Here is a 15098-nt window from a genome sequence, read left to right on the forward strand (position 1 = left end):
CTTCACATGTCCCCACACCACATCCACAGTGGTGATAGAGCTTCACATGTCCCCACATCACATCCACAGTGGTGATAGAGCGTCACATGTCTCCACATCACATCCACAGTGGTGACAGAGCGTCACATGTCTCCACATCACATCCACAGTGGTGATAGAGCTACACATGTCCCCACATCACATCCACAGTGGTGATAGAGCGTCACCTGTCCCCACACAACATCCACAGTGGTGATAGAGCGTCACATGTCCCCACATCACATCCACAGTGGTGACAGAGCTTCACATGTCCCCACATCACATCCACAGTGGTGATAGAGCGTCACGTGTCCCCACATCACATCCACAGTGGTGATACAGCGACACATGCCCCCACATCACATCCACAGTGGTGATAGAGCGTCCCCTGTCCCCACATCACAGCCACAGTGGTGATACAGCGTCACATGCCCCCACATCACATCCACAGTGGTGACAGAGCGTCACATGTCCCCACATCACATCCACAGTGGTGATAGAGCGTCACATGTCCCCACATCACATCCACAGTGGTGATAGAGCTTAACATGTCCCCACATCACATCTACAGTGGTGATAGAGCTTCACATGTCCCCACATCACATCCACAGTGGTGATAGAGCTTCACATGTCCCCACATCACATCCACAGTGGTGATAGAGCGTCACATGTCCCCACATCACATCCACAGTGATGATAGAGCGTCACATGTCCCCACATCACATCCACAGTGGTGATAGAGCGTCACATGTCCACACATCACATCCACAGTGGTGATAGAGCTTCACATGTCCCCACATCACATCCACAGTGGTGATAGAGCGTCACATGTCCCCACATCACATCCACAGTGGTGATAGAGCGTCACATGTCCCCACATCACATCCACAGTGGTGATAGAGGGTCACATGTCCCCACATCACATCCACAGTGGTGATAGAGCTTCACATGTCCCCACATCACATCCACAGTGGTGATAGAGCGTCACATGTCTCCACATCACATCCACAGTGGTGATAGAGCGTCACATGTTCCCATATCACATCCACAGTGGTGATAGAGCGTCACATGTCCCCACACCACATCCACAGTGGTGATAGAGCGTCACATGTTCCCATATCACATCCACAGTGGTGATAGAGCGTCACATGTCCCCACATCACATCCACAGTGGTGATAGAGCTTCACATGTCCCCACATCACATCCACAGTGGTGATAGAGCGTCACATGTCTCCACATCACATCCACAATGGTGACAGAGCATCACATGTCTCCACATCACATCCACAGTGGTGATAGAGCTACACATGTCCCCACATCACATCCACAGTGGTGATAGAGCGTCACATGTCCCCACATAACATCCACAGTGGTGATAGAGCATCACATGTCCCCACATCACATCCACAGTGGTGACATAGCTTCACATGTCCCCACATCACATCCACAGTGGTGATAGAGCGTCACGTGTCCCCACATCACATCCACAGTGGTGATACAGCGTCACGTGCCCCCAAATCACATCCACAGTGGTGATAGAGCGTCCCCTGTCCCCACATCACATCCACAGTGGGGATACAGCGTCACATGCCCCCACATCACATCCACAGTGGTGACAGAGCGTCACATGTCCCCACATCACATCCACAGTGGTGATAGAGCGTCACATGTCCCCACATCACATCCACAGTGGTGATAGAGCGTCACATGTCCCCACATCACATCCACAGTGGTGATAGAGCGTCACATGTCCCGACATCACATCCACAGTGGTGATAGAGCGTCACATGTCCCCACATCACATCCACAGTGGTGATAGAGCGTCACATGTCCCCACATCACATCCACAGTGGTGATAGAGCGTCACCTGTTCCCACATCACATCCACAGTGGTGATAGAGCGTCACATGTCCCCACATCACATCCACAGTGGTGATAGAGCGTCACATGGCCCCACATCACATTCACAGTGGTGATAGAGCGTCACATGTCCCCACATCACATCCACAGTAGTGATAGAGCTTCACATGTCTCCACATCACATCCACAGTGGTGATAGAGCGTCACATGAACCCACATCACATCCACAGTGGTGATAGAGCGTCACATGTCCCCACATCACATCCACAGTGGTGATATAGCGTCACATGTCCCCACATCACATCCACAGTAGTGATAGAGCTTCACATGTCTCCACATCACATCCACAGTGGTGATAGATCATCACATGTCCCCACATCACATCCACAGTGGTGATAGAGCGTCACATGCCCCACATCACATCCACAGTGGTGATAGAGCGTCACATGTCCCCACATCACATCCACAGTGGTGATAGAGCGTCACATGTCCCCACATCACATCCACAGTGGTGATAGATCATCACATGTCCCCACATCACATCCACAGTGGTGATAGAGCGTCACCTGTTCCCACATCACATCCACAGTGATGATAGAGCGTCACATGTCCCCACATCACATCCACAGTGGTGATAGAGCGTCACATGTCCCCACATCACATCCACAGTGGTGATAGAGCGTCACATGTCTCCACATCACATCCACAGTGGTGATAGAGCCTCACATGTCCCCACATCACATCCACAGTGGTGACAGAGCATCAAATGTCCCCACAACACATCCACAGTGGTGATAGAACTTCACATGAACCCACATGACATCCACAGTGGTGATAGAGCTTCACATGTCCCCACATCACATCGACAGTGGTGATAGATCATCACATGTCCCCACATCACATCCACAGTGGTGATAGGGCTTGACATGAACCCACATGACATCCACAGTGGTGATAGATCGCCACATGTCCCCACAACCCATCCACAGTGGTGATAGATCATCACATGTCCCCACATCACATCCACAGTGGTGATAGAGCTTCACATGAACCCACATGACATCCACAGTGGTGATAGATCGCCACATGTCCCCACATCACATCCACAGTGGTGAAAGAGCGTCACATGTCCCCACATCACATCCACAGTGGTGATAGAGCGTCACATGTCCCCACATCACATCCACAGTGGTGATAGAACTTCACATGTCCCCACATCACATCCACAGTGGTGATAGAGCGTCACATGTCCCCACATCACATCCACGGTGGTGATAGAGCGTCACATGTCCCCCACATGACATCCACAGGGGTGATAGAGCGTCACATGTCCCCACATCACATCCACAGTGGTGATAGAGCTTCACATGTCCCCACATCACATCCACAGTGGTGATAAAGCTTCATATGTCTCCACATCACATCCACAGTGGTGATAGAGCCTCACATGTCCCCACATCACATCCACAGTGGTGATAGAGCTTCACATGTCTCCACATCACATCCACAGTGGTGATAGAGCGGCACATGTCCCCACATCACATCCACAGTGGTGATAGAGCGTCACATGTCCCCACATCACATCCACAGTGGTGATAGAGCGTCACATGTCCCCACATCACATCCACAGTGGTGTTAGAGCGTCACATGAACCCACATCACATCCACAGTGGTGATAGAGCGTCACATGTCCCCACATCACATCCACAGTGGTGATAGAGCGTCACATGTCCCCACATCACATGCACAGTGGTGATAGAGCGTCACATGTCTCCACATCACATCCACAGTGGTGATAGAGCTTCACATGTCTCCACATCACATCCACAGTGGTGATAGAGCATCACATGTCCCCACATCACATCCACAGTGGTGATAGAGCTTCACATGTCCCCACATCACATCCACAGTGGTGATAGAGCGTCACATGTCCCCACATCACATCCACAGTGGTGACAGAGCGTCACATGTCTCCACACCACATCCACAGTGGTGATAGAGCGTCACATATCCACACATCACATCCACAGTGGTGATAGAGCTTCACATGTCCCCAAATCACATCCACAGTGGTGATAGAGCTTCGCATGTCCCCACATCACATCCACAGTGGTGATAGAACTTCACATGAACCCAAATCACATCCACAGTGGTGATAGAGCTTCATATGTCCCCAAATCACATCCACAGTGGTGATAGAGCGTCACATGTCTCCACATCACATCCACAGTGGTGATAGAACTTCACATGAACCCACATGACATCCACAATGGTGATAGAGCTTCACATGTCCCCACATCACATCCACAGTGGTGATAGAGCATCACATGTCTCCACATCACATCCACAGTGGTGATAGAACTTCACATGAACCCACATGACATCCACAGTGGTGATAGAGCTTCACATGTCCCCACATCACATCCACAGTGGTGATAGATCATCACATGTCCCCACATCACATCCACAGTGGTGATAGAGCTTGACATGAACCCACATGACATCCACAGTGGTGATAGATCGCCACATATCCCCACATCACATCCACAGTGGTGATAGAACTTCACATGTCCCCACGTCACATCCACAGTGGTGATAGAACTTCACATGAACCCACATGACATCCACAGTGGTGATAGAGCTTCACATGTCCCCACATCACATCCACAGTGGTGATAGATCATCACATGTCCCCACATCACATCCACAGTGGTGATAGAGCATGACATGAACACACATGACATCCACAGTGGTGATAGATCGCCACATGTCCCCACATCACATCCACAGTGGTGATAGAACTTCACATGTCCCCACATCACATCCACAGTGGTGATAGAACTTCACATGAACCCACATCACATCCACAGTGGTGATAGAGAGTCACATGTCCCCACATCACATCCACAGTGGTGATAGAGCGTCACATGTCCCCACATCACATCCACAGTGGTGATAGAGCTTCACATGTCCCCACATCACATCCACAGTGGTGATAGAACTTCACATGTCTCCACATCACATCCACAGTGGTGACAGAGCGTCACATGAACCCACATCACATCCACAGTGGTGATAGAGCGTCACATGTCCCCACATCACATCCACAGTGGTGATAGAGCGTCACATGTCCCCACATCACATGCACAGTGGTGATAGAGCGTCACATGTCTCCACATCACATCCACAGTGGTGATAGAGCTTCACATGTCTCCACATCACATCCACAGTGGTGATAGAGCATCTCATGTCCCCACATCACATCCACAGTGGTGATAGAGCTTCACATGTCCCCAAATCACATCCACAGTGGTGATAGAGCGTCACATGTCTCCACATCACATCCACAGTGGTGATAGAACTTCACATGAACCCACATGACATCCACAGTGGTGATAGAGCTTCACATGTCCCCACATCACATCCAAAGTGGTGATAGATCATCACATGTCCCCACATTACATCCACAGTGGTGATAGAGCTTGACATGAACCCACATGACATCCACAGTGGTGATAGATCGCCACATGTCCCCACATCACATCCACAGTGGTGATAGAACTTCACATGTCCCCACGTCACATCCACAGTGGTGATAGAACTTCACATGAACCCACATCACATCCACAATGGTGATAGAGAGTCACATGTCCCCCACATCACATCCACAGTGGTGATAGAGCGTCATATGTCCCCACATCACATCCACAGTGGTGATAGAACTTCACATGTCTCCACATCACATCCACAGTGGTGATAGACCATCACATGTCTCCACATCACATCCACAGTGGTGATAGAGCGTCACATGAACCCACATCACATCCACAGTGGTGATAGAGCGTCACATGTCCCCACATCACATCCACAGTGGTGATAGTGCGTCACATGTCCCCACATCACATGCACAGTGGTGATAGAGCGTCACATGTCTCCACATCACATCCACAGTGGTGATAGAGCGTCACATGTCCCCACATCACATCCACAGTGGTGACAGAGCGTCACATGTCTCCACACCACATCCACAGTGGTGATAGAGCGTCACATATCCACACATCACATCCACAGTGGTGATAGAGCTTCACATGTCCCCAAATCACATCCACAGTGGTGATAGAGCTTCACATGTCCCCACATCACATCCACAGTGGTGATAGAGCATCACATGTCTCCACATCACATCCACAGTGGTGATAGAGCTTCACATGTCTCCACATCACATCCACAGTGGTGATAGAGCTTCGCATGTCCCCACATCACATCCACAGTGGTGATAGAGCATCACATGTCTCCACATCACATCCACAGTGGTGACAGAGCGTCACATGTCCTCACATAACATGCACAGTGGTGATAGAGCATCACATGTCTCCACATCACATCCACAGTGGTGATAGAGCTTCACATGTCTCCACATCACATCCACAGTGGTGATAGAGCGTCACATGTCCCCACATCACATCCACAATGGTGATAGAGCGTCACATGTCCCCACATCACATCCACAGTGGTGATAGAGCTTCACATGTCTCCACATCACATCCACAGTGGTGATAGAGCTTCACATGTCCCCACACCACATCCACAGTGGTGATAGAGCTTCACATGTCCCCACATCACATCCACAGTGGTGATAGAGCGTCACATGTCTCCACATCACATCCACAGTGGTGACAGAGCGTCACATGTCTCCACATCACATCCACAGTGGTGATAGAGCTACACATGTCCCCACATCACATCCACAGTGGTGATAGAGCGTCACCTGTCCCCACACAACATCCACAGTGGTGATAGAGCGTCACATGTCCCCACATCACATCCACAGTGGTGACAGAGCTTCACATGTCCCCACATCACATCCACAGTGGTGATAGAGCGTCACGTGTCCCCACATCACATCCACAGTGGTGATACAGCGACACATGCTCCCACATCACATCCACAGTGGTGATAGAGCGTCCCCTGTCCCCACATCACATCCACAGTGGTGATACAGCGTCACATGCCCCCACATCACATCCACAGTGGTGACAGAGCGTCACATGTCCCCACATCACATCCACAGTGGTGATAGAGCGTCACATGTCCCCACATCACATCCACAGTGGTGATAGAGCTTCACATGTCCCCACATCACATCTACAGTGGTGATAGAGCTTCACATGTCCCCACATCACATCCACAGTGGTGATAGAGCTTCACATGTCCCCACATCACATCCACAGTGGTGATAGAGCGCCACATGTCCCCACATCACATCCACAGTGATGATAGAGCGTCACATGTCCCCACATCACATCCACAGTGGTGATAGAGCGTCACATGTCCCCACATCACATCCACAGTGGTGATAGAGCTTCACATGTCCCCACATCACATCCACAGTGGTGATAGAGCGTCACATGTCCCCACATCACATCCACAGTGGTGATAGAGCATCACATGTCCCCACATCACATCCACAGTGGTGATAGAGCGTCACATGTCCCCACATCACATCCACAGTGGTGATAGAGCTTCACATGTCCCCACATCACATCCACAGTGGTGATAGAGCGTCACATGTCTCCACATCACATCCACAGTGGTGATAGAGCGTCACATGTTCCCATATCACATCCACAGTGGTGATAGAGCGTCACATGTCCCCACACCACATCCACAGTGGTGATAGAGCGTCACATGTTCCCATATCACATCCACAGTGGTGATAGAGCGTCACATGTCCCCACATCACATCCACATTGGTGATAGAGCTTCACATGTCCCCACATCACATCCACAGTGGTGATAGAGCGTCACATGTCTCCACATCACATCCACAGTGGTGACAGAGCGTCACATGTCTCCACATCACATCCACAGTGGTGATAGAGCTACACATGTCCCCACATCACATCCACAGTGGTGATAGAGCGTCACATGTCCCCACACAACATCCACAGTGGTGATAGAGCGTCACATGTCCCCACATCACATCCACAGTGGTGACAGAGCTTCACATGTCCCCACATCACACCCACAGTGGTGATAGAGCGTCACGTGTCCCCACATCACATCCACAGTGGTGATACAGCGTCATATGCCCCCACATCACATCCACAGTGGTGATAGAGCGTCCCCTGTCCCCACATCACATCCACAGTGGTGATACAGCGTCACATGCCCCCACATCACATCCACAGTGGTGACAGAGCGTCACATGTCCCCACATCACATCCACAGTGGTGATAGAGCGTCACATGTCCCCACATCACATCCACAGTGGTGATAGAGCGTCACATGTCCCCACATCACATCCACAGTGGTGATAGAGCGTCACATGTCCCGACATCACATCCACAGTGGTGATAGAGCGTCACATGTCCCCACATCACATCCACAGTGGTGATAGAGCGTCACATGTCCCCACATCACATCCACAGTGGTGATAGAGCGTCACCTGTTCCCACATCACATCCACAGTGGTGATAGAGCGTCACATGTCCCCACATCACATCCACAGTGGTGATAGAGCGTCACATGGCCCCACATCACATTCACAGTGGTGATAGAGCGTCACATGTCCCCACATCACATCCACAGTAGTGATAGAGCTTCACATGTCTCCACATCACATCCACAGGGGTGATAGAGCGTCACATGAACCCACATCACATCCACAGTGGTGATAGAGCGTCACATGTCCCCACATCACATCCACAGTGGTGATATAGCGTCACATGTCCCCACATCACATCCACAGTAGTGATAGAGCTTCACATGTCTCCACATCACATCCACAGTGGTGATAGATCATCACATGTCCCCACATCACATCCACAGTGGTGATAGAGCGTCACATGCCCCACATCACATCCACAGTGGTGATAGAGCGTCACATGTCCCCACATCACATCCACAGTGGTGATAGAGCGTCACATGTCCCCACATCACATCCACAGTGGTGATAGATCATCACATGTCCCCACATCACATCCACAGTGGTGATAGAGCGTCACCTGTTCCCACATCACATCCACAGTGGTGATAGAGCGTCACATGTCCCCACATCACATCCACAGTGGTGATAGAGCGTCACATGTCCCCACATCACATCCACAGTGGTGATAGAGCGTCACATGTCTCCACATCACATCCACAGTGGTGATAGAGCCTCACATGTCCCCACATCACATCCACAGTGGTGACAGAGCATCAAATGTCCCCACAACACATCCACAGTGGTGATAGAACTTCACATGAACCCACATGACATCCACAGTGGTGATAGAGCTTCACATGTCCCCACATCACATCGACAGTGGTGATAGATCATCACATGTCCCCACATCACATCCACAGTGGTGATAGGGCTTGACATGAACCCACATGACATCCACAGTGGTGATAGATCGCCACATGTCCCCACAACCCATCCACAGTGGTGATAGATCATCACATGTCCCCACATCACATCCACAGTGGTGATAGAGCTTCACATGAACCCACATGACATCCACAGTGGTGATAGATCGCCACATGTCCCCACATCACATCCACAGTGGTGAAAGAGCGTCACATGTCCCCACATCACATCCACAGTGGTGATAGAGCGTCACATGTCCCCACATCACATCCACAGTGGTGATAGAACTTCACATGTCCCCACATCACATCCACAGTGGTGATAGAGCGTCACATGTCCCCACATCACATCCACGGTGGTGATAGAGCGTCACATGTCCCCCACATGACATCCACAGGGGTGATAGAGCGTCACATGTCCCCACATCACATCCACAGTGGTGATAGAGCGTCACATGTCCCCACATCACATCCACAGTGGTGATAGAGCGTTACATGTCCCCACATCACATCCACAGTGGTGATAAAGCGTCACATGTCCCCACATCACATGCACAGTGGTGATAGAGCGTCACATGTCTCCACATCACATCCACAGTGGTGATAGAGCTTCACATGTCTCCACATCACATCCACAGTGGTGATAGAGCATCACATGTCCCCACATCACATCCACAGTGGTGATAGAGCTTCACATGTCCCCACATCACATCCACAGTGGTGATAGAGCGTCACATGTCCCCACATCACATCCACAGTGGTGACAGAGCGTCACATGTCTCCACACCACATCCACAGTGGTGATAGAGCGTCACATATCCACACATCACATCCACAGTGGTGATAGAGCTTCACATGTCCCCAAATCACATCCACAGTGGTGATAGAGCTTCGCATGTCCCCACATCACATCCACAGTGGTGATAGAGCATCACATGTCTCCACATCACATCCACAGTGGTGATAGAGCTTCACATGTCTCCACATCACATCCACAGTGGTGATAGAGCTTCGCATGTCCCCACATCACATCCACAGTGGTGATAGAGCATCACATGTCTCCACATCACATCCACAGTGGTGACAGAGCGTCACATGTCCTCACATAACATGCACAGTGGTGATAGAGCATCACATGTCTCCACATCACATCCACAGTGGTGATAGAGCTTCACATGTCTCCACATCACATCCACAGTGGTGATAGAGCATCACATGTCCCCACATCACATCCACAGTGGTGATAGAGCATCACATGTCCCCACATCACATCCACAGTGGTGATAGAGTGTCACATGTCCCCACATCACATCCACAATGGTGATAGAGCGTCACATGTCCCCACATCACATCCACAGTGGTGATAGAGCTTCACATGTCTCCACATCACATCCACAGTGGTGATAGAGCTTCACATGTCCCCACACCACATCCACAGTGGTGATAGAGCTACACATGTCCCCACATCACATCCACAGTGGTGATAGAGCGTCACATGTCCCCACACAACATCCACAGTGGTGATAGAGCGTCACATGTCCCCACATCACATCCACAGTGGTGACAGAGCTTCACATGTCCCCACATCACATCCACAGTGGTGATAGAGCGTCACGTGCCCCACATCACATCCACAGTGGTGATACAGCGACACATGCCCCCACATCACATCCACAGTGGTGATAGAGCGTCCCCTGTCCCCACATCACATCCACAGTGGTGATACAGCGTCACATGCCCCCACATCACATCCACAGTGGTGACAGAGCGTCACATGTCCCCACATCACATCCACAGTGGTGATAGAGCGTCACATGTCCCCACATCACATCCACAGTGGTGATAGAGCTTCACATGTCCCCACATCACATCCACAGTGGTGATAGAGCTTCACATGTCCCCACATCACATCCACAGTGGTGATAGAGCGTCCCCTGTCCCCACATCACATCCACAGTGGTGATACAGCGTCACATGCCCCCACATCACATCCACAGTGGTGACAGAGCGTCACATGTCCCCACATCACATCCACAGTGGTGATAGAGCGTCACATGTCCCCACATCACATCCACAGTGGTGATAGAGCTTCACATGTCCCCACATCACATCCACAGTGGTGATAGAGCTTCACATGTCCCCACATCACATCCACAGTGGTGATAGAGCTTCACATGTCCCCACATCACATCCACAGTGGTGATCGAGCGTCACATGTCCCCACATCACATCCACAGTGATGATAGAGCGTCACATGTCCCCACATCACATCCACAGTGGTGATAGAGCGTCACATGTCCCCACATCACATCCACAGTGGTGATAGAGCTTCACATGTCCCCACATCACATCCACAGTGGTGATAGAGCGTCACATGTCCCCACATCACATCCACAGTGGTGATAGAGCATCACATGTCCCCACATCACATCCACAGTGGTGATAGAGCGTCACATGTCCCCACATCACATCCACAGTGGTGATAGAGCTTCACATGTCCCCACATCACATCCACAGTGGTGATAGAGCGTCACATGTCTCCACATCACATCCACAGTGGTGATAGAGCGTCACATGTTCCCATATCACATCCACAGTGGTGATAGAGCGTCACATGTCCCCACACCACATCCACAGTGGTGATAGAGCGTCACATGTTCCCATATCACATCCACAGTGGTGATAGAGCGTCACATGTCCCCACATCACATCCACAGTGGTGATAGAGCTTCACATGTCCCCACATCACATCCACAGTGGTGATAGAGCATCACATGTCTCCACATCACATCCACAGTGGTGACAGAGCGTCACATGTCTCCACATCACATCCACAGTGGTGATAGAGCTACACATGTCCCCACATCACATCCACAGTGGTGATAGAGCGTCACATGTCCCCACACAACATCCACAGTGGTGATAGAGCGTCACATGTCCCCACATCACATCCACAGTGGTGACAGAGCTTCACATGTCCCCACATCACACCCACAGTGGTGATAGAGCGTCACGTGTCCCCACATCACATCCACAGTGGTGATACAGCGTCATATGCCCCCACATCACATCCACAGTGGTGATAGAGCGTCCCCTGTCCCCACATCACATCCACAGTGGTGATACAGCGTCACATGCCCCCACATCACATCCACAGTGGTGACAGAGCGTCACATGTCCCCACATCACATCCACAGTGGTGATAGAGCGTCACATGTCCCCACATCACATCCACAGTGGTGATAGAGCGTCACATGTCCCCACATCACATCCACAGTGGTGATAGAGCGTCACATGTCCCGACATCACATCCACAGTGGTGATAGAGCGTCACATGTCCCCACATCACATCCACAGTGGTGATAGAGCGTCACATGTCCCCACATCACATCCACAGTGGTGATAGAGCGTCACCTGTTCCCACATCACATCCACAGTGGTGATAGAGCGTCACATGTCCCCACATCACATCCACAGTGGTGATAGAGCGTCACATGGCCCCACATCACATTCACAGTGGTGATAGAGCGTCACATGTCCCCACATCACATCCACAGTAGTGATAGAGCTTCACATGTCTCCACATCACATCCACAGGGGTGATAGAGCGTCACATGAACCCACATCACATCCACAGTGGTGATAGAGCGTCACATGTCCCCACATCACATCCACAGTGGTGATATAGCGTCACATGTCCCCACATCACATCCACAGTAGTGATAGAGCTTCACATGTCTCCACATCACATCCACAGTGGTGATAGATCATCACATGTCCCCACATCACATCCACAGTGGTGATAGAGCGTCACATGCCCCACATCACATCCACAGTGGTGATAGAGCGTCACATGTCCCCACATCACATCCACAGTGGTGATAGAGCGTCACATGTCCCCACATCACATCCACAGTGGTGATAGATCATCACATGTCCCCACATCACATCCACAGTGGTGATAGAGCGTCACCTGTTCCCACATCACATCCACAGTGGTGATAGAGCGTCACATGTCCCCACATCACATCCACAGTGGTGATAGAGCGTCACATGTCCCCACATCACATCCACAGTGGTGATAGAGCGTCACATGTCTCCACATCACATCCACAGTGGTGATAGAGCCTCACATGTCCCCACATCACATCCACAGTGGTGACAGAGCATCAAATGTCCCCACAACACATCCACAGTGGTGATAGAACTTCACATGAACCCACATGACATCCACAGTGGTGATAGAGCTTCACATGTCCCCACATCACATCGACAGTGGTGATAGATCATCACATGTCCCCACATCACATCCACAGTGGTGATAGGGCTTGACATGAACCCACATGACATCCACAGTGGTGATAGATCGCCACATGTCCCCACAACCCATCCACAGTGGTGATAGATCATCACATGTCCCCACATCACATCCACAGTGGTGATAGAGCTTCACATGAACCCACATGACATCCACAGTGGTGATAGATCGCCACATGTCCCCACATCACATCCACAGTGGTGAAAGAGCGTCACATGTCCCCACATCACATCCACAGTGGTGATAGAACTTCACATGTCCCCACATCACATCCACAGTGGTGATAGAGCGTCACATGTCCCCACATCACATCCACGGTGGTGATAGAGCGTCACATGTCCCCCACATGACATCCACAGGGGTGATAGAGAGTCACATGTCTCCACATCACATCCACAGTGGTGATAGATCATCACATGTCCCCACATCACATCCACAGTGGTGATAGAGCGTCACATGCCCCACATCACATCCACAGTGGTGATAGAGCGTCACATGTCCCCACATCACATCCACAGTGGTGATAGAGCGTCACATGTCCCCACATCACATCCACAGTGGTGATAGATCATCACATGTCCCCACATCACATCCACAGTGGTGATAGAGCGTCACCTGTTCCCACATCACATCCACAGTGGTGATAGAGCGTCACATGTCCCCACATCACATCCACAGTGGTGATAGAGCGTCACATGTCCCCACATCACATCCACAGTGGTGATAGAGCGTCACATGTCTCCACATCACATCCACAGTGGTGATAGAGCCTCACATGTCCCCACATCACATCCACAGTGGTGACAGAGCATCAAATGTCCCCACAACACATCCACAGTGGTGATAGAACTTCACATGAACCCACATGACATCCACAGTGGTGATAGAGCTTCACATGTCCCCACATCACATCGACAGTGGTGATAGATCATCACATGTCCCCACATCACATCCACAGTGGTGATAGGGCTTGACATGAACCCACATGACATCCACAGTGGTGATAGATCGCCACATGTCCCCACAACCCATCCACAGTGGTGATAGATCATCACATGTCCCCACATCACATCCACAGTGGTGATAGAGCTTCACATGAACCCACATGACATCCACAGTGGTGATAGATCGCCACATGTCCCCACATCACATCCACAGTGGTGAAAGAGCGTCACATGTCCCCACATCACATCCACAGTGGTGATAGAACTTCACATGTCCCCACATCACATCCACAGTGGTGATAGAGCGTCACATGTCCCCACATCACATCCACGGTGGTGATAGAGCGTCACATGTCCCCCACATGACATCCACAGGGGTGATAGAGCGTCACATGTCCCCACATCACATCCACAGTGGTGATAGAGCGTCACATGTCCCCACATCACATCCACAGTGGTGATAGAGCGTTACATGTCCCCACATCACATCCACAGTGGTGATAAAGCGTCACATGTCCCCACATCACATGCACAGTGGTGATAGAGCGTCACATGTCTCCACATCACATCCACAGTGGTGATAGAGCTTCACATGTCTCCACAT

This window comes from Ranitomeya imitator, chromosome 3, assembly GCF_032444005.1.
Source record: "Ranitomeya imitator isolate aRanImi1 chromosome 3, aRanImi1.pri, whole genome shotgun sequence".
Classification (NCBI taxonomy): Eukaryota; Metazoa; Chordata; class Amphibia; order Anura; family Dendrobatidae; genus Ranitomeya; species Ranitomeya imitator.